At 40.6% G+C, this 21,810-nt stretch overlaps 1 protein-coding gene across 2 annotated transcripts in view; it reads left to right on the top strand.

The window, feature by feature from the left end:
* Tmtc2 (transmembrane O-mannosyltransferase targeting cadherins 2) overlaps nt 1–21,810 on the top strand; it is a 415,948-nt gene that overhangs the window by 37,953 nt on the left and 356,185 nt on the right. The window contains exon 1 of one of the 2 annotated variants that reach the window (XM_076553853.1): nt 14,968–14,989. The exons of the other annotated variant lie outside the window; for it this stretch is intronic. The gene's annotated coding sequence lies outside the window, so the exon portion shown is untranslated. Of the gene's footprint in view, nt 1–14,967; nt 14,990–21,810 lie in introns of those variants that run through there. 2 annotated transcript variants of the gene reach the window in all.

Here is a 21,810-nt window from a genome sequence, read left to right as displayed (position 1 = left end):
TTTCCACTAGTACTTAGGTATCTCGAGAAAGAAGGTTGTGCTGGGTTTACTGTTGGCTGGAAATGGCTCCCAGTTATTGGCACTGTGTGTTCATCGAGGATGGAAGCACAGGGACACTGTGCATGACTGATGGTGATGAGATGGTAATGGACTTGTGCTGCCTTTTTCTAGCAAAAGGCCAGCCGTAATGTCTTCATTTCTGCCAGGCTTTGGCTGAGAGTCTTTACATACATCCCTTCCTGTCATGGACTGTCCCGGTGACACCGGAAGGAGGTGTCCCTTGTTATCCTGTTTACAGATGAGGAAGCTGGAACTCGGACCTGTTGGTTAATTTGTCAGAAGTCAAACAGGTAGAAAAGGACATGGGCAGGATTCGAGCCCAAGCAGTATACAAAAGTTATTACACGTGTGCATTTGGTGCGGACGTGTATGTGTGCACGCGCACGTGTGTGTGTGTGTGTGTGTGTGTGTGTGTGTGTGTGTGGTGTGTGTGTGGTAACGTGTGTACCATGATAGGTTTGGATGTTAGAGGACCACTGATAGGCATGGGTTTTCTCCTTCTATCATGTGGGTTCTGGAGGTGGGACTCTGGTAGTCATCCTTGGCAGCAAGTATGTTTACTGGTTGTCTTTTCGCAGCCCACACCCCCCAGTAGAACACTTTACCATGAGTTACATGGCGCCATTGAAAAGCCCGTTTTCTTCCCTAATCCACATTTGCTTGGCCTCTTCAATAAGGAAGACCAGACCTTGGCTTTGTTCTTTCTCTACCTCAGATCTTTTATATTGACTTTTGAAAAAAGCAGTTTAAGGAATGAAAGCAGACTTGCAACATGGATTCTTCCCTCCACTGTGGTAGTCATATTAAACCAGAGAAAATAGAAGAATTAATAATTATTGCACTTCACTGTATCATTAGTCCTAACTGTGTTATTTTCCTAACAATCCCTTTCCTAATACTGGTTTGCATTCCCCTTTGTGATGCCTGTGTCTGTGTAGTAGATGCATATGTTTGCAGAGGCTGGAGGTTGATGACTAGTGTTTTTCTCAGTCTTGCTCTACCTAATATTTTGATACAGGATCTGTTCCTAAACCTGGCGCTTGTCATTTGGCTAGACGGGCTGGCTAGCCAACCCCAGGGACCCTCTATTCAGTGCCTCCTGGGTGCTAGGGTTATTGGTCTGGCTTTTGTTTTGTTTTGGTTTTTGGTGGGTCTAGAAATCAAATTGTCCCCACGCTTGCATAGCAAGCATTTCCTGGTAGAGCCACCACCCAGCTTCTTTTAGACATACTTAACTGAGGTGGATGGAATTACTCCTAACCATTTGCTTTCCTCCTGCTGTCCTTTGGATTTTCTGTGTGATCTGTTATTAGTGTGACCGAATCTTTACCAAATGTTTTTGAAAAAAAGAAAAGAGCTAGGGCCTTTCCCAACCCTAGGGAACTCATAACTGAAAACCAAACCCAACCTTTTTGTGAGTCATGCCTTTCCTTCAAAACGTTAGGAGAAGAGGCAGAGAGGACTGAAGGAGACAGTTCCACTTGCGATGGTACCCCACCAGTGGGGTGTGCTGTGGATATCACTCTATATAAATAAAACACTGATGGCCAATGACCAGGCAGGAAGTATAGGCGGGACAAAGAGAGAGGAGAATTGGGGAAACAGGAAGGAGGAGGAGAGACACTGCAGCCACCGCCAGGAGAGGCAACCTGTAAAGACGCTGGGAAGCCACCAGCCACGTGGCAAGGTATAGATTTATAAAAATGGGTTAATTTAAGATAAAAGAACAGTTAGCAAGAAGCCTGCCACGGCCATACAGTTTATAAGTGATATAAGCGTCTGAGTGATTATTTTATACGTGGATTGTGGGACTGCGGGGCTTTGGGGACCTGGAGAGAAGCCCTCCAGCTACAGGGGTGTTCAAGAAAGAGGTGGGGGTTGGGAAATAGAGTGCTAGCTGGCTGAAGTTTAAAGTCAAGTGCCTTCGTGTCATGTCTAGTTTCTTCCTCTCCCTTCTTCGTTGGTGTGGTGGGAGTATATGCATCTCTTTCACCCTCTCAAGTTATAGTTTTGAGAAGCTAAGCCGAGTCAGTGACATCCCTCACACAGTGGCAGAGCCATGATCAAGGGTCCTGGCTTCTGCTCCTCCTCGGCTGGTCGCATGGCATTTGCAGTTGCACCCATGGAATAGCTGGGGACGTCAGATCCCACTCCTGTTCCGTTCTCCTTGCCCGCCTTTTCCGGCTGCATGCCTAGCTGTCCTGTGGCCCTCTTGTTGGGAGAACTGCGGTAACAGAGATGAGGTCTTGTCAGCGGCAGTGGAGAGTGGAAGGCAGAGAAGTTGACTTCTACTGTCTCCTGCAGTGGAGGTCCTTTCAGAGACCTCTGTTCAGGTGAGGCTGGGATCCTTGGCTTCACCACAGAACGAATTTCATGATGAATTGGTATGAAGTCGAGCTGGATGGAGATTATTAAAAAGAAATCTCAGCAGATTTAAGTATGGGAGATTAATAGAAAGGGAAGTCCTTAGGCAAAGGATATCATGCACCCAGTTGTGGGCTTGGGCTTTACAAGAGACACAGGAAAGTGTCTTTACCATAGCTATATGCCCATGACTTTGGTGGCTTCTGAAGTTACGAATCAAAGGTTTGCTGAGGAACTTAAATAGGATCATAGGTGGTTGGTTCGTAAGGTAGGTAGGTAGACTGGATAGGATCACAGCTGAAAAGGTTAAAAAAAGAGGTATGGGTCACAAGGGTTGCATGGGGGAGCTGAAGCTTGGATTTTTTTTTAAAATATAAATAAAGCTTATAGTTCTATTTGTTAGATTCCTAGGAAATTACAGTTCACACCTAGGAAAAGAAGCTGCCGTTGAATGTCATGTATAGTGAGGCCCTAAGCATTGCTATTTTAACATTCTTATTTGAAAACATGTGCATATAAAAGGTATGCTAGCTCTGTGTAGGCAATCTCCATGGCAGGTGGGGCTCTCATTGTGCCAAGATTTTGCTTTGAATGCTTGTTTGGTTTTGAAACAGTGTCTCATGTAGCCCAGGTTGGCCTCAAACTCAGTGTGACAGAGGATGACCTAGAATTTCTAACCCTCCTGTCTCCATCTCAAGTCCAGGAATCCCAGACACTAGGGACTGAACCCAGAGCCTTTTGCATACTGGACAGGTCCTCTCCCAACTAATTGCATCTCTTTGACTGTCTGCTGGTGAGGAACTTCCACCACATTCCAGAGTGAGGGCTCCTGTCCCTTCTTATGCCCTCCCAACTTTTCTTCATTTCTGTCCTGCCTGCCTTAGTCCTATTTTCTTGTTTACACCTCCAAAGCCTGATGAACCATAGGAATTTAATTGCCCCAGAGTGGTATTACTTAGGTTTTGTTTTACTAAGGATTTTTTAAAGAGTTTTGTTTTTTATTGAAGTAGGCTTCCTCATTTGAAAAGTCAAAAGGAGTAGAGATGAAAACCAGCAGACCTTGGCTCATCGCATCCTGCATGAGAACTGGTTTTGTTTCCCTAGGCCTTTCCTCGGCTGTGGGTATCTGTGCTGGAGTGTAAGACGGTAGTGTGTGGGGGGACACCTAGCCTGAGTCTCTGGCCCTGCCACTTATCAGATATGTGTTTTTAGACAAGAAAGGGAGATGTGTCTGGTCTTCTACTAGTGTCTAGAGTGGAAAACACTGACTTTAGTAGGGGCAGATTTGAACGCCTTCTGAGTGGTACCCATCCTGCGTAACTGACAACTTGAACATGTTTTGTGCAGTCACACATTGGATAGTCAAGGCACTGGCTTGAGAGGGAAGGCGACATGAGAAAATAGAGTGGATGGAGCCATCTTGGGAAGAAAGTGGCTATGCATGGTACTTTTAGACCAGTTTAGGCTCCACCTTCTTAGAATTCTATTGCAGTTGTCAGAAGCGGATGTACTTAGAAAATCTGGGGTAACATTGTTTGGGGAGGCGAACTGAAGAAGTGAGATATAGATATCTAGTACACCTTTTTGAGTATAGAAGTTGTTTTGATGAAATGTGCTTACATGGGGGGAAATGATTGTGTGCATTCGAAGTGGCTAGCAGCTCTTTCTCATAGCTTCTGGAGAGGCAGACATCTTCAATAAGGTAATCACTCGAAGTGTATCTGTAGCTGGGTTATGCACACATGTGTTTGTAATTACAGTTGGAGAATTTAGAATCAAGTGCCAGATTCACGGGTGTTTATACATTCAACAAATGAAAAAAAAAAAAAAAAAAAAAAAGCCTAGTATCGACTGGTACCCGCACAAAGGTGCATTGTCTCAGAGTGTAAAGCACACTACTTGATAGCTGTCACAACCTAACTTCGTTGTGTTGATGTAGCATGCCACCTTGTGCGGGGAGGAAACTTCATCGGCTTATCACCAAACTGAGCAAATGTTGCCACGTAGGTTGCCAACGTGGGGCTCCAGAGTGTCTGGCCATGTGGTGGTAAGATTTGGCATGTATGATGAGTTCAGGGTTTATTCTCAACTTTTAAAGAAAGAAAATTATATGTTATTGAGTGCAGCAATATTTTCAGCGCACAGAAATAACATGCTGTCATGATATAATTTATGAGAAGTATTTAGTAGGCCATGTACAAATTTTAGAACAGTGGGGTTTTTTTGGCTAGCATCTTAACAAACCGAAGGGCTCAGACGCTCAAATCTAAGCATGTACTATTTCTTAATCTTTTTTTTTTACTTATCAATTTATTCAAAGTTTTAGGTTTTCATTAAGGCTTTACTTTTGTCAAAGGGAAGAAAATTAGCAGGGTGTGTGTGTGTGTGTGTGTGTGTGTGTGTGTGTGTGTGTGTGTGTGTAACAAGAATGCTGCCTTAGATACCCTGCTATATTTATGCTATGCAATTAGATGGTTGTGTAATTAGAAACTGGTAAACCAAGTCAGTGTGTAGCTGACAGGGGTCTATTTTACAAGGAATGGTCCACGTAATGAGTGACTGCATGGCTCTGCCTTCAGTTCTTGGATGACGCTAATATATGCACGAACAATAGATAGCCAGTTGGGATTACTAGGAAGTGCATCTAATTTGTGAGTCATGAGGGCCTTCCTTTCTCTTCTCCTCTATTGCTTCTTCTCAGAGCCCTGCTCATTCTCATGCTAACTGGAAGTGATGTTCAGAATAGGTTTGAGGTCGGGAGAGAGATGGCAATGTATTATTGGGTTGATGTTTTTGGAACTTAAAAATCGTTCAAACATTTTACTGGTGTTAAATTTCAGAATTAGATATTTATGCATTTAAAAATTATTGAGCTTTTTTTTTTTTAAACTGATTTCAAATTGACTCTTAAGTTCTGGGGGTTTTGCAATTCTGGGTCGTACAGTGCTATTAGTTTGTCTACAGATTCTTCTGAGAGTGGATGTCTCAGTGGAGTTACTTCTTCCTCTGTGGCTACTGTTTTATTGAGGGGTAGGGTTAATGCTTTTACACTTTTGTTCTCACCGTCTTTAAGTCTCAGCGACTAACTAGACACAGTAGCTGTGGGCAGACAGATGAGAATTCATTTAGATTTTCATTGTGTGGAAATACATGGTTTGTTCTATATATTTGTAGGCCACACGCTTGTTGCAGTTGTAATTCAGAATTTTCTAGCATCTATCTTAAAGCCTTTGAGTTGGAGCTCAGACTGTGATAGAACATAGATTTCTGTGGGCTGTCAGCCAGATAGGTTTAATTGCTTTAAAAGGGCCTGTTGTAAGGAAGTTCTGAAGCATGAATACTAACACCAGACACCATTGTGGTGTCTTAGAGGGTTAAATTTACATAATTACAACAATTATAGGCACTGACTAATATGTAAGACACCTTTTGAAAAGGGTTTTGATTTTAATTGTTCTTAGAGAGCATCTCTTTATTTTCTTCAAAATACATTTAATTCATGCCACTTGCTCTCTATTCAGGGTGTATTTGTAAATACAGATGAGAAAACAGGCTGAATGATCGGAATGGGGCAATTAAGGGTGGGTTTTGGGGGAAAAAAAACCTTGATGAACCATAAATAATGAACTCAATGCTGTGAGGTCAGGGTAGGGTATATGTTTAAAGAAAACAAAAATAGCTTCATATTTTATTGCATAATAGCATGTATTGACTCCCTACTAAAGAACCAAGGTTTGTGATTATTACTTGGGATTCAAAGATTAATGTAGTCACATTAGTGCATTTCATTCATAGAATTAAGGGTTATGGGGAAAGTTAATATTAAGCAACTAGTGTCTATTCAGTGATGTTAATCCTCTCTCTTTCTCTGTGTTTGTGTGTTTATGTCTGTGTGTTTCTATGGTGTGTCTGTGTCCGTGTATATAAGTGTATGTGTGCGTCTCTGTGTGGGTCTGTGTGTGAGTGCATATGTATATATATGTATTTCTCTCTATATTTCTATGTCTCTCTTAGTGTGTATGTGTAAGTATATGTATTTGTCTCTGTGTGTAAGTGCATATGTATATATTTGTGCTTCTATGTATATGTCTCTCTGTTTCTCTTTGTGTGTGTGCATGTATAACTGATGTGCCCTGAACTGAATGGGATGTTTTTGAAAGGTAAATTAGTTCCGATGTTAAGATAAATTCTCTCTATGTATCCTTACCTTGCACTTATGGTCTTGCCTCAGGCACTTTGAATGTTGGGATTCTGGTATGTTCCTCCGCATCAGTTTTGTTCTTTTCTTTTTTTTTTTTAGAGCTGAGACCGAACCCAGGGCCTTGGTTCTGCCACTGAGCAAAATCCACCCCCCCCCTTTTTGGTTTTTTGAGACAGGGTTTCTCTGTAGGTTTGCACCTTTCCTGGAATTCGCTTTGTAGACCAGGCTCACAGAGATTCGCCTGCCTCTGCCCCGGAGTGCTGGGATTAAAGGCATGTGCCACCACTGCCCCCTCCATATCAGTTTTAAATAGAAATGATGCATTTCTACTTTTGAATAGAAGTTTTATTTTTGTTTGTTTGTTTTAAGAAATTATGATTTTAGTTGTTATACAGGCATGGAGATAGGAACTTATTGATGTTGGAGATAATTTTGGCTGTTGTCTTTGTGGAAGATGTGGTAGAACTATTCTGTGCTTAAGCTCCTGACATTCTTTTAAAAATGAGATTAATTATATACCTACCCATCTATTTACTTTTTAAATGTATATGGGTGCTTTGTTAGCATGCATGCTTGCACACCAGAGGAAGACATCAGATTCCATTATAGATAATTGTGAGCAACCCGGTCGGTGCTGGGAATTGAACTCAGGACCCCTGGGAGAACAGCCAGTGCTCTAAATCTCTGAGTCATCTCTCCAGCCCCCAAGATTACAAAATATATCTTTGTAAATACTTTATTTACAAAGTGTGGAACTGGCCTTTGAGATCATGTTCCTTCAAATGCATACTCAAAACAAAAAAAATTCAGGGGTTGCAGAGATGTGTCAGTGGTTAAGAGTGCTTGCGGCTCTTCCAGAGGACCCGGGTTTGTTTCCCAGAATCCAAGTGAGTTATCTTACAGCTGCCTTTAATTCCAGTGCTAGAGCATCCTCCAACATTCCCTTCTGGCCTCTGAGGGTACCTACATACATGTGGTAGATACACCCACCCACATAAAAATAAATTAAGTCTATAATAAGGCATAAAAAATAAAACATAAAAAGATCATGCAGGCCCACAAATATAAACTGAGGCCCATGTTGGGTTCAAGTCACTTCTCTTTTATTTTTGCTGTCAATAACCTAAGGCTTTACTCAAGAACTAATGTCTGTATTTATTCACACCATGCAATGTAGGGAATTCCCATGGCTGTGGTGATGAAATGGGTTGAACCGGTATTTGTCATTTCATGGTATAGTGAGGTTATACTCAGATGGTTGTATTTGCTATTTTAAGGAGTCTTGTATCATTGCTTCTGGGTTCTCTGCTGAGAGGAGTTATTTTATTTTTCACTCTTTGGTCTTTGGGGGCCCGCCAACCAGCTCCCAAATAAATACACTGAGACTTACTCTTAGTTATGAATGGCCATCCATAGCTTGGCTTGTTTCTAGCTATCTTTTCTTAACTTAAATTATCCCATCTATTTTTAACTACATTTTGCTTCTGGGCATTTTACCTTTATTCTATATATCTTTCTTACTCCATGGCTGGCTCCTGGTGTCCTCTCCTTTTCTCGCTTCTAGCTCTTCTTCTTATTTTGAGCCTAGATTTCTCCTCCTACTTATTCTCTCTGCCTGGCAGCCCTGTCTAATTCTCTCTCCTGTCTAGCTCTTGGCCATTCAGCTCTTTATTAGACCACTAGGTGTTTTAGGCAGGCAAAGTTACACGATTTTACAGAGTTAAACAAATTCAACGTAAAAGAATGCAACAGATCATTAAACACATATTCCACAGCATAAACGAATGTAGCACATGTTAAACTAATATTCCACAACAACTGAGGGTCGGGTAAGGCGAGAGTAAAGGTATTTTAGTAGCTTCTTCACTGGACCAAACACTTTTAGATTGTTAGTGAGATCCAGTTACTTGCAATTATAGGTCTGAGGTTCTGTTCTGAAGGGGGACTGTGAATCCTTTTACTAAAATCAAACAGGCACTACCGAAGGGTAAAGATCACACAGTAGTGTTAAAATTCGAACTACCAAAGGTGGTATAGGAGGCAGGAGGTACGTTCCAAAGTCGAGCTTCATACATTTAAACATGGCTTCCCAGAGGAGGCAATTGCTGAGTCGAATGTGATAAAACCTTGTGGTCTGCTTACACTGTCACTAGTGTCCACCCAGCACCAAGTGAGACCCAGTTAGTGACAAGCTGTGGTGCTGTTGGAGACTCAGCTTCATTATACAGTAGGGATAGTTATATCTTATTTAAAGGACTCGTACAAGACTTAGAGATGATAAGAATAATAGAATTGATAAAGAGGGCCTCAGTTATCGTAGTTTTCCAGAGATAGCTTGTGGCAAACAGAGAGAAAAATCTGACTTTAGTTATAGGGTAGACCTTAGAGAAATGTTGACAGAGCTTAGCATATACATCCTTTCTCTTCAACAGATATTCATTGAATCTTACACAGCTGTGCAGGGGCTAGAATGGCAGGAAGAGAAACTTGTCATGTGTTCAAAAGTTTATGGGGTAAGGGCTCCAGAACATCAGTAATAAAGTCCTGTAATATATAGCATTATCACTTAAAATAAGTAACAAACAAACAACAACAAAACAAAACAAAAAAACATACAGCAACTCAAATTACCTAAGTGCATCGTTAGTCCCTACCACTGAGCCACACTAGAGTCTGGGCGAAGGGAAATGTCAGTAATACTGACCCTGTTTTTAGTCAGTGTTTTGCCTGAATTTTGATCTATAAAACTACCAATTTATTACCTTGCTGTCTGACTTTCAAATGGTGCTTCCAAAGTAACTGTCTCCCTGACCTCACCCACCTTTGCCTCGATCATCTGCATGAAACTTTGCTTTCCTTATGTAGGCACTTTGAACATGAGGGCCTGTTAGATAAATGTGCAGACAGTGTGATCAAAGTTGGACTTCACTTGGGTATTATTTTGAATGAATCTAAGTGTGACTTTAGGTTCACATCCTGGTATTGCTCTAGTTTTTAATCCCCTTGTTTATTAAGATTATTTTCAACAATTGTCTAGCTGATTATTTTATGAAACCACCTTGTTTAAGGAATGAAATTCTCTTTTCTTTTGAAGTTGCTTTCCACATCTTCTGGTATTAATAAGATCCTGTTATAGCGTTCATATAATAATCATTCTGTAGGTTTTGCTTTTGGTTTAATTCCCTTTTGAATTCAGTGGCTTTATAACCATTTATTTCCCTAGCTAGTGCCTTCTATTATGCATGCTTTTCAGTAAGTGGTTAGGGTAATTGCAACATAATATCAGAATGACTTTTTTATTTCAAATCTTTACTACATTATGTTTTTCTTCCACAGTCTTGTCAGAAAAAGCTAGAAATTTCTATGGTCTTGGCAACATTCCCGTGATGGATATTTAGTGCCATGATTGCTATATTATTGCTGGCATTTGAACGTTTCTGAGAAGGACCAATCAAGACTGCTACTTGCTATTTTGCATGTATTCCAAATTATAGACTTAACCGAAGAATAAATAGTTAGAAAAGGAAAATTTTGTAAGTGTCTTTCTTGTTCACCTGAAGTGACATGAAGCCACCAACTTTCATAAATGTTCCCTTTCTAGGGCTTTTAGGACATAACAGGAGATTGTTCTTTTCCTTTTCTTTGCAAACCAATGCCCTACATTTATAAGCTAATATACCTAGGATTTCAGATATTCCTGTCATATAAAGTACAAGCAACCACTGGGTAGATAGAATTTATAAATATTTAAAGTAAAAAGTCCATCAGGGAGAGAATATTAATTGACTAGAGGGAATGGTAGTTCTTTGTAAAAATTGTACTTAATGAGTATCAGCGTTAAATAACAAATGGTGTTAGCGATTTTCTTAATAAAATTTTAACCAGAATGATAACATGATATTTGTTCTCTATTCTTTTGAGAAACTCATATCATGTTGAAGTATCAGTTTATTTGGACAACAGTTAGGGATAAGTGTAAAATATCATCCAAACTTCTTCCTAGATTATGTTAAGATAAATATACTTCCCCAACTTCTTTTTGTCAGGTCTACAATGACATTACTGCATAAGTAATGATAATAATTAAAACTCTAATGTGTGGTTCTGATTAGAAATGACTTTGAATCTGTACTATAGGCTTCTGCACCGTGAGACTCAACAGTTTTGTTTACTGTTTTAAAGCAGCTACCCTGTGGGAAACTTTTAATAGCCACACGTTATTAAGGTATTTATTTAGAATGGCAGGCAGCTCTGTCTACCTCAGGAAATGAGCAGAAATTAGATGCTACTGTAAGCAACATAATAGGCTTTGTAGCTAGGTTTTGTTTATATACATAATGCAAATAACGTAGGAAGTATAAATGGCTACAGAGTCCGAAGCTTTCCACCTACAGGTTTGGCTGTTTACATAGACATATGAGATCCAGTCAAGTCTATGAAGCTTAAGTTTATGTATACTAAGCTACAGACATCCTACTGGTTCTTTATATGCCTTTTGAAAGGAGAATATGTTCTCTTTCAAATGCCTAAATCCCAGTCCCCAAAGGGAGACACTTCCTTGATGTTTCTTTCAGGACCACGTTGGGAAGAAAACATCTTGGGCATTGATGTGGAAGAGTAAGTGTACAGGAGGGGAAGGCAGGAAGCTCATTGATAGAGAAAACAAACTTCAAATTCTCTCTCAGACTCCCAGTTACTCATTCTCTGGGTGACATTGGGTTGCTATGGTATTTTTATTTTTATCTTCCTTAGAAAGTTCTAATAGTTCAAGTTAAACAAAGTAGTACAAGTTGTTTTTGCCTAGTATAGTTTGCTAGGAAATAATTTTTATTCTGTTCGTTTGCAAGTTTGGAAAGGACAAACTGCAGGGATTATTGGAAAATCAGCTTATATTATCTTTGAGCAGAATGAACAGAATGTCTATATTATTCAATACAAGCATTTTTTTTTTTTTTTTTTTTTAAAGAAAGGGCATCCTATAACCCAGGCTGGTCTTTAGCTTCTTGAACTTGTAGCAGAGAATAACCTGACAGTTCTAAACTTCCTGCTTCCACCTTTGAGTGCTGGAATTACAGGCTTGCCGTTTTATACCTGGGTTGGATTCTGGGTCTCCAACCCAAGGCTTTGTGTATGCTAGGCAAGCTCTACTTACTGAGCTAAGTCTGAAGCCATAGACATTGTTTCTACCAAAGCTGGGTGTCACGGTTCATGTCTATAATGCCAGCACATCAGAGGCTGTGCTGAAGGATAGGCTTGAGTTTCAGGCCAGTCTTAGCAACATCGAGGCCACCCTGAGCTGTAGAATAAGAATCCCGTTCAACAAAACAAACAAACAAACAAACAAACAAAAGACCAAAATCCCTACGAACAATTGAGTCCCCCACCCCAGTAACAAGAACAAAAATAACAAACATGTATTTTTACTGATGGTGAATTGTTAGAGTGATGTCACAGGGACTGATTTTTATTCTTCATTGTTAGTTCTTTGTTCCTACTTTACTTGCTTCAAGTTACTTTACCAGGGCAGTTTTTTTTTGTTTGTTTGTTTTGTTTTGTTTTTTTTTGGCTATTGTTTATATAAGAGGAGTGATCTGGGCTGGTGAGATGATTGTGGGTCATCTTGACCTCTGCCAGGGCTGAAGACCTAAGTTTGATCCCTAGGACCCAAGTAGTGGAAGAAGTTAACCAGTTCCCCCTACAAGCTGTCTGATGACATCCACAAGTCTCTGTCTGTCTGTCTGTCTCTGTGTCTTCTCCCCCCTCACCTCCCCACCACACACACACACACACACACACACACACACACACACACACACACCCATACAAAATAAATAAATGTAATTAAAAAAAACAATAATATGTTACCACTTAAATTTTGTGATCTCTTACTGAATGATAGAGACATTTGTACTATGTGGACAGTTTGAATCTTAATTGTCCTCGAGTCTCATGTGGCACTGGCTTGGTCCCCAGCATGGCAAGTGGTAGAGCCTTCAAAAGGCACAGGTTTTGTCGGGGAGGGAACCAGCAGATCACTGTGTACTTGGGATTGAAAGGAGAAGACTCTTCTTCTTACTCATCTTTTGCTTCCTGTCCATGAGGTCATCTGTTTTGTTCTGGAATGCACTTCCCCCAGGATGGATGGGCCACCTTACTGAAGACTTAAAAGCTTTAGAGCCCGTGGAACAATGGTTCTCAGCCTTCCTAATGCTGCGTGCCACCCTTTAATATAGTTCCTCATGTTGTGGTGACCCCCAGCCATGATATTACTTTTGTTGTTACTTCATAATTTTAATTTTGCTACTGCTTTATAATGTTAATATCAGTGGTTTTTCAATGGTCTTAGGTGACTCTCTGAAGAAAGGTCATTTGACCCTTGGAGATCGCGACCCACCAGTTGAGAGTCACTGTCACAGACCATGGATGTGACTCCAAACTCAAGAATTGTTAATATTTATTTCCTTCCTCCTCTTTTTCTTCCTTTTTACCCCATTTACTTCCTTCTCTCCCTTTTCCTTCTCTTTCTTTTTTTTTCTTGATCTGACTATATGTATTTACCAATCTCCCTTCCTTAGCCTCGGGCGTGGGTAGGTGAATAATTTTCTTCCTCTAGAAGACATCGGACAGTACTGGGGAATGCTTAGACTGTCAAGTGCCTGCCACGTTGGGGCCCTGCAAGTGTAGAATCCCCAAAACCCACTTAAAAGCTGGGCTCATGTCTGTCACCTGATCTGACAGGGAAGAGATGTGTATTTACATCCCCAATGCTCAGGGGCCAGCTAGCCTAGCCAAACTGTTGAGCTACAGGTTCAAAGAGAAAACTTGTGTCATTTAAAAAAAAAAAAAAGTGGAAAGCTATTGAAAAAGATACCCTCCATTGACCTCTGGCTTTCATTTTGTGCAATTCTAATTTATTATGCCCGTTCTGTGAGCATTTTGAGGCTATTGTATGAAACCAGAGCCAACTATTATTAGTTAATGTCACGATGGCTATTTCTATTAGTGATTAGAACTTGATCATAGCAACAAAATAATTGTTCTAATTAACTAAAAAACGGTGCATATGCTGATGTTAGGTAAATGGCTGCTGCTTGAATGCACAGGATAGTGATGATGTTGGAATGCCTAGTGCTGTAAGTGGGCCCAAATACATATTGTACAGGAAGTTGGGAGGGGCCCATTTCTGCTTTCTAAGGCCTCAGGTTCCCAAGCCTCTTTGTCAGTAGTCAGTAAGCGGCCATATGATTTTGTCCTCAGAAATAGGATGTAAATAGGAGACAAACGAATAATTGACCAGTGAGATGTCTTTCTCTGCTTTCTGCTGGCTGGTTCAGTGGTTGGAACAGGGTGAGCCAGAAGCCAAATGCCCCAAATTCAACAGAACAGAGCAGTAAGAGGCCAGAGGTAGGGCTTCTTGTTATCAGGACCCGCCCTTTTGAGCATTTTGAGCATTGGCTCTGTGTGTAGGTAATGGGATGAGTTCCCTTCTGGTTAAAGTCACTATTAGTCTTAGGTTATTCATTTATTTGAGTTGAACTTAAATCCTACTTTAAAAGATGATGAGACAGAGTTTATCAAGGTTGGTCAAGCAGCCAGGAAGGCGAAATGATTGAATAATACATGAAAGAGCTGTCTGTTAGGAGCTGCTGGATTGTAATTGTGGCTGAGGTTATCTACCTTTATCTAGGTACAAAATGCGAGTAGGAATACTGGAAGGCTGACTCAGAGAAAAACCCCTGAGGGAAAACAAAGAGGTGTATTCCAGCTTCCGCCTTGTAAAACCAGCAGAACCAGTATTGCTGTTTACTGCCCCAGGAGCCCTAGTTTCTTAGACTGTACAAGTGTCATTGATTGTCCCAAAGAAGGAACGCAGTGACTCCATAAACTGTGTTCTGGGAATCAACACCCTGGAACGTATAAGAGATTGCAGCTGAAGTCACAATACAAATTTATGCAATGCTTCCTACTATCCGTGTATTATGTCCCCAGCAGAGAAAGTTGATCCTCTCCTAGTGAAGATTCTAGCAGTTTCTGAAATTGCTAAGAGTAGAATGACATACGGTCCCTTTAAGCTGAGCATCTGGTACATAGCAGCCATAGATTGCCATGTAGTTACAGATAGGAATCCCTGCACGTTGCAGAATGCTATCTAATGACTGCTGTTTTCTCTCTTGTCATGGCTTCGCTCTCTAGAAGTTCTAGACACAGACCATAGACTCTTTGGAGATTTCTGAAGTGCAAGAATATAGAAACGGCTCACAAGGGGCCCCTCTTGTTGTTATTCTTGTTGTTTTGTGTTGTGGATAGAATCTGGCTTTGCATTGGGAGCTAGCTGATGTTCGGAGTGGATTCATTTTCTTACACGTAAGTCCAAATTTATCTCAACCTTCCCTTTGAGAAATCTCACACTGGATTTGTTTTGCGTGCTGACACTCCCTTCTTTAGTTTGTTTGGTTACCTGTGCGACAGACTGCTGCAGGCTTTAGAATGGTGCCCCACGTGCTGCTTGTACACCAAGTTCACTGTTCACACGGGACACACTCAGTCCCAAGCGGATCTGAAGAGACCAAAAGGTGTTTCACACACAGGTTGGCTGTTGACACTAACTGCCTAGCAATTCTCAGGTTAGAGACCCGAGACCTGCAGGCCAGAAAGAGATCTTGATGTGGCATAAAGTCCCTCCTGGGAATCTGACACTTGTCACTGCTTTTGTAAATGGTCACTTTCAAATTTGCATTTTGCTTTGCACCTCCATGTGGCCTCAGATCAGACTTATTTTAATGTGAAGTTATACATGTTTCAGCTCTAATAGTTACTTAAGTGTGTTTTCTCTCAAGAAGGCGAATGTAGAAGTAATGTTTTAAGCTTTTTCTTTTTTCCTTGGTAATTTTATGGTTTGGCTAAATTACTCAGAGCTACTGAGAAAAATCGGCAGATGATTATCAGCTGATCTAACCTTCCTTCACACTTAGTAGAAAAGGGAACTTTGTGTACAGGGAAATAGAAACTTCACCCCGGACAGAAATGTAAATTATGTGTTTAGGTACAAAGTGGAGGCGATAGGATTTGCTTGCTGTTGGTATTCCAATACCGTGATGCATGTGTGGGTGGGGGTGGGGTTGGGGCTACCTAGGGTATTAGGGGAGGGTGGCCCTCTACCTGGAGTCTGTGCGATTTTTATTTGCTGCTAAGTAGGTCAAGCAGTCCCAAGAGTTGAGGTGGAACAGCTCTGTTTATCTGTTACAGAAATCTGCACAAGCCCACATGTTTGGATCCCAGGAAGCTTCTTGCGGGCTTCGTGTTTTCTTTTGTGAGGGGACCTCACTCGGTAGCCCAGCCTGGCTGAAACTCCCAGTGTAGATCAGGCTGGCCTCAAATTTGTGTCAATCCTCTTGGTTCTGCCTCCAAAGTGCAGGATAACAGACATGTTTCCTCATGCCAGATATAATTTTTAGCATGTATATTCCTTCCAAGCATTTAAAATTTTCTAGGTCTGCAGCATGCCATATAGAGGGCCTCATCAACCTACTGTGGCCAAGAATGTTATTATTCCTCATTTTGGGGACCTGTTCCTTGTCCCCCTTTGCTGTGTGTGAATAGCTTGAAGAACCCTCTTAAACTTTAAAAACTCTTTGAACCCTTCATCCTCATGAATCTTTCTGTGTTCTGCTTCCTTATGACCCAGAGATTTTAAGAGGGAGACATAAGTTCATGTGTTTCTTTCTGAAACCTCGTGTATATCATGTATCCTCTCTTGTGTCTCAGCATACATGGTAGATGGGGATGCCAGGTGATAGAGAAAAGTGGACCTAAGTTGGAGAACTTTCAAAATTTATGGTATCTATTACACACATACACACACACACACACACACACACACACATACACACACACACACACAGAGAGAGAGAGAGAGAGAGAGAGAGAGAGAGAGAGAGAGATAGGTGATATGTGTACTTCTATTATATGCTACCACCATATGGTAGTTAGTAACAAGAAGTGTTCAAATAGGAAGAAATGAGAATCTGTAAACAGTTGTCTTCTAAAGAAGACATTTGACTCTATCCTACATTCTATTCCACTCTTTCTTCTGAGTCCATTCTGCTTTTATTACCACCACTTCCCCATCTCACATCTGGACCACATGTCCTCTTTACCACTCAGCTCTACCCGTGAGAGTTAATCACGATTGCTTCAGATGTAGGGCAGTTAATTCTTTATAGCAGTTTTTATTTTGTCTTTTTTTTTTTTTTTGGCCATCTTTACAATCAGACTTCGCTTTCAGGTACTTACTTGTGTGGTTTCAGAGGTGTCTTTTTCTTATCCTTGGATTCTTCCTTGATGAAGTCTCACATTTAGCTTGATATTAAATGAAAGAGCAGATTTATAGCATTAATCACCAGGCAGTTGATAACTAAGAGTAAGTGGTTGTAATTAAATTTTCCTTTATATGAGCCTTGCAGTCAGTTAAGGAGATAATGTTACTTTCCTAAACATTTCAGGTCCAATTTCAATTTTGGTTTTCAAATTGGGCGTTCATGTTCTATTTTTGAGTTTCCCCCTTTTCCATTGCCAACTTTTTTTTTAAACCTATTAATTAATTAATCTTTGTTTTGAAACAGGTCTTGCTCTGTAGCCCAGCCTAACCAGAAACTCACTGTTTATTCCAGGATATCTTTAAATCCAGGGCAGTTTTTTCTGGATTTACTGGGGTGAGCCAATTTATCCAGCCAGCTTGCTAGAGTTTATGTTTAAATATTGTTTAGAACCCAATGTGTTTAACAGGTGCCTTTTAATATCTAATTTCTCACTAGTTTACCCTTTCTTTTAACTTGATATATAAAGAGAAGTGGAGACCCTTGACACAGTATATTTTGGTAGTGCTTACCAATATATATATGTTCTCTCTCTCTCTCTCTCTCTCTCTCTCTCTCTCTCTCTCTCTCTCTCTCTCTCTTTCCTTATAGATTTCCCACTTTTCTATTTTCTGTACCCCTTTAACCACATACTATGCTCACAGAGGTTTTGTCCCATTTTCATATTGGAACGCACATTACGGAAACCTTTTGGAATTTAAACCTCCAATACCTTCCTTTGAAAGAATATGCATGAGGTGTTGTTTGAATATGAAATACTTTCGCCTGTAAGGAACAGGAAACCTGACTCTGAAGCCTTAACAAACAAGGGTTTATTTCCCTCACATAATGAGAAGTCTGGTGGCCAGCAAGCAGTCTGGCACTATTCAGCCAGTGCAAGAAACCAGGCCCTCTTTCCTCCTCCAGTTTCCAAAGCATATTGATTTGGGTCCTCATGAATGGTGTGTGTGTGTGTGTGTGTGTGTGTGTGTGTGTGTGTGTGTGTGTGTGTGTGTACATGTGCTCTTTTCTTCCATCACATTGAGTCCTAGGTATGGAACTCAAGTTGCCTGGCTGGGGAGCAAGTGCCTTAACCTACTGATCCATCCCCTTGACCCTAAAAGAATATTTGTATTTATAGGAGCAGCATAAACTTTTTCAGAACTCAGACTGGCAACCTTTTACCATTTTCTTACATGGAGCAATGTCATATTTTGACCCCTATCTGGATGGTGGCTGGGAAGCAAGAACAACCTAAGTGTTGCTGCACACTACCCATGTCATCCCCTACAAATACCAAGCACAGGTTAAGTTGTCAATTTTCCTGTAGAATCCCCACTTTGAAAAATGCCCACTATTATAAATCTGTCAGAAAAAGTATTTGTTGAGGCTAATGAAGCTACTAGTTTAATTTCTAGGAGAAACTTGTAGTTTTGGGGGTTGATTCTGAAGCGTATTGGCTTTCCTTTGTGGTCAAGGACTATATAGTAAGGATATTCCATATAAAGTTTGGATCCAGGAACTGGTTAGAATATGAACCCTTGTTTTATTACAGTAGGCAAAAGGAAAAAAAAGGCACTGATTGACATCTTAAAAGACACACCAGGGATTTGTTTCACCTTCTTTTACCTAGGTGTCCTTTAATTTTTTTTTCTTTCCTTCCTTAAGCAGAGCTCAGAAAACTGCAAATTAAAACAATTCATACTATGACTCCCGTGATGCTTCATCTTATCTGGCAGTTCTGGAGATAGACAGACAACCATTCTAATGGTAAACTTTTTGTAGTGACTGAAAAGATATCTGTCACATAGAATACTATAGTTACAAGCTGCTGAAGTCCTTCGCAAAGAGCGATCCTTTGAATGGTATTTGAAATGTGTTGACTCGGAAGAGATGGAATGTCCTAAGTGAGGTTTCATTATCCACGGGAGCCTGCTGTAAATACCAGGGTTGTGGTGTGTATGTAGCTAATCTCAAGTTCTCCTGAAACTGCTCCTCAGAAGCCTGAAATGCTTATTGCCAATAAACAGTGTGTGTTAGCACACCCGGGCCTAGAGAAAACATCATTTACCCTTTGGTAAATGGACAACTGGATAATAGTGGAAGATGAGAATTAATTATCTTTATGCGGATATAACATCACTCTGGGATAGAGCTGGGTTATTTATGCTTGGGGAAAGATACCAATTTGGTTTTATGATGCCACAGAGCTGGCAAATAGCTGTTAAAGAATAAGTTATTTGAATTGCTATTAATTTGGCGACTTATTCAGAGCACATAGGAATATAGTACACATTTGCAACACCTTGCTGTCCCTTTTTCAAAGTAGAAAAACTACTGCAAAATGTTTGAGCCTTCCGAGCCAGGAAGTGAGGCAGAAGGAATTAATTACTTTTGTTGTGTTTTTCACGTGAGCCGTCTATTTGCTGTTGATACACTTCAAGGTATAGATCCTAAATTATAAAACCAGCTGTGGCTGTGGAAAGCATTGTCTACATAGTTTCTTACTGTATAAATGAAAGCATTGTGGAATGATTTTAAGAACTCTTATGTAGGTGCCTATATTTATATTAGATTGTGTGTGTGTGTGTGTGTGTGTGTGTGTGTGTGTGTGTGTGTGTGTGTGTTTTAGCATGTGCGTTATATGTTATCAGGAGCTTTGTATATAAGTTTGGGAATCACTGAAAACTGTATATACATTTAAAAATTCTTGCTGGGCAGTGGTGGCACACGCCTTTAATCCCTACACTCAGGAAGCAGAGATGGGGGATCTCTGTGAGTTCAAGGCCAGCATGGTCTATAGAACTAGTTCTGGAACAGCCAGGGCTACACAAAGAAACCCTGTCTTGAAAAATAAACAAACAAAAATTCTTTCCTTTCCTTTGCTTACGTATTTTAGATTTTGATTTGTACCTGGTATTTTTATATGGAAACAACTCATTGATGCATCAGCCTGGTAAAGCCTGTGCTCTGAGATGAGTCTATTCATTTTCATTCCCTCGTGAGGAGGAAGACTCCATTAAGAGTAGTATCTGTGCCATGTATATTTTTACCAACTGAGTAGTTGTCTGTTGAATTAAACATATTTGTGGATACATCCTATTTCATCACATGTGTATAATGAGGTTATGAAAGAACTCTGCCTTTCAATTTTGTGAAGGGGCATTGTCTTAGTTAAGGCTTCAGTGGCTATGCAGAGACACCATGACCACAGCAACTTTTATGAAGGAACACTTTTAATTGGGGTGGCTAACAGTTTCAGAAGTTTTAGTCCGTTATTGTCATGGAAACATGGTGGCATACAGGCAAGGCATGGTGCTGGAGAAGGAGCTGGGAGCTCTGCATTTTGATCCACAGGCAACAGGAAGTGAACTGTGGCAGTGGGCGTAACCTGAGCATAGGTGAACTCAAAGCTCACATCCACGGTGACACACTTTCTCCAACAAGGCCACACACTTTCTCCAACAAGGCCACACCTCCTAATACTGCTACTCCATTGAGGGGCGGCATTTTCTTTTAAACTACCACAGGCGTATCCCCACATACTCATACAGAGATATGCATTTATTCAGAATACTGGCAGTGCTCTCCTCCCCAAGGATCCTACTATTCAGTCAAAGAGAAATCCAAGCAGGACTGAATAAAGATTTAGCAGATGTGATTTAAGTCCCAAGTTATTTGACTCTTCACGTTATGGACATTATCCAGACGGGCTTCACCTAAATGATAAGTGGATCTTTCTGAATTTCTTTCAGCAGTGAAGGGAGAGGGAGGCAGTGATTCAAAACCCGAGAGACACTCCGCTCATCTTGACATTGCTGAAGACAGAGGGGCTCAAAGGAAGGGGAATGTGTGGCTTCTCAAGCCTCAGAAGGGATCTGTCTCATAGTCAGCAAGGCAATGAGGACAGCACCCTTAGAGAAGCAAGGAAAGGAAACTTGTATAATGTAAGTAAGCGTGGAGGCAGATGACTCTTCCCTGGAACCTCCAGGTACGAGCCTGGTTTGGCCATTAGCTTTATGAGCCCCTAACACATAATCTAGTGCTATGCCTAACCTGGGGAGCTAAGAGCTAAGCACTCACTTTTCTCTATGGCTATTTGCTACATCACAGTAGAAAACTAATCAACATAGAGAGAGTGGTTATTGCCTCTATACCAGTTAATGTGGCATATGTTGAAATTTAGTTTTTGAGGATCAAAAAAAAAAAAAAGAAGAAGAAGAAAAGAAGATACTAGATAAAATTAACATAACAATAGATTTGCTATGATATCTTCATGGTATAGAGGAGAAGACAGAAGTCAAGAGAGGCTCAAGTTCCCCTCAGTGTCTTGGATTGAGCTCTTGTCACTTGCCTGATGTAGGGGCTAATGTTTTCTCAGTGGGGTCTCACTATGCTACATAATGAATGATAACTTTATCTTGGGGACTTTATTTATTGTAAAATAGCTAAACGACAGCAATGTCTGTGTTATAATGCCAACAAAGGAAGAAACAAGAAGAGACTTTTGTTGAGTTCAACAAGACTCTGAAGCATGGCATGCATATTATGTATGACTATGAATTATTGGTCAGTATAAAACAATCAGTATATTCTAGAGTTCCCTTTCAGGTTGACCCGCTACAGAATTCTTCCAGTGATTCTCCTGGTATTTTCTGCCACCAAGGACTGAACCGAGGACTTCATGCATGCTCATCAAGCACTCTGCTACTGAGCTACATCCTCATGTGTGGCTGACACCTAGGATATCACTAAGTGGCACTGTGTGTGAGCGCGTGTGTGCGTTATGTGTAGGTGCGCATGTCTATGTGGAGATCTAAAGTTGATGTT

The sequence above is a fragment of the Peromyscus maniculatus genome, chromosome 18, assembly GCF_049852395.1.
Source record: "Peromyscus maniculatus bairdii isolate BWxNUB_F1_BW_parent chromosome 18, HU_Pman_BW_mat_3.1, whole genome shotgun sequence".
NCBI classification, from domain to species: Eukaryota; Metazoa; Chordata; class Mammalia; order Rodentia; family Cricetidae; genus Peromyscus; species Peromyscus maniculatus.
The sequence above is the reverse complement of the archived record's forward strand: the minus strand, read 5'-3'. Positions and strand labels throughout refer to the sequence as shown.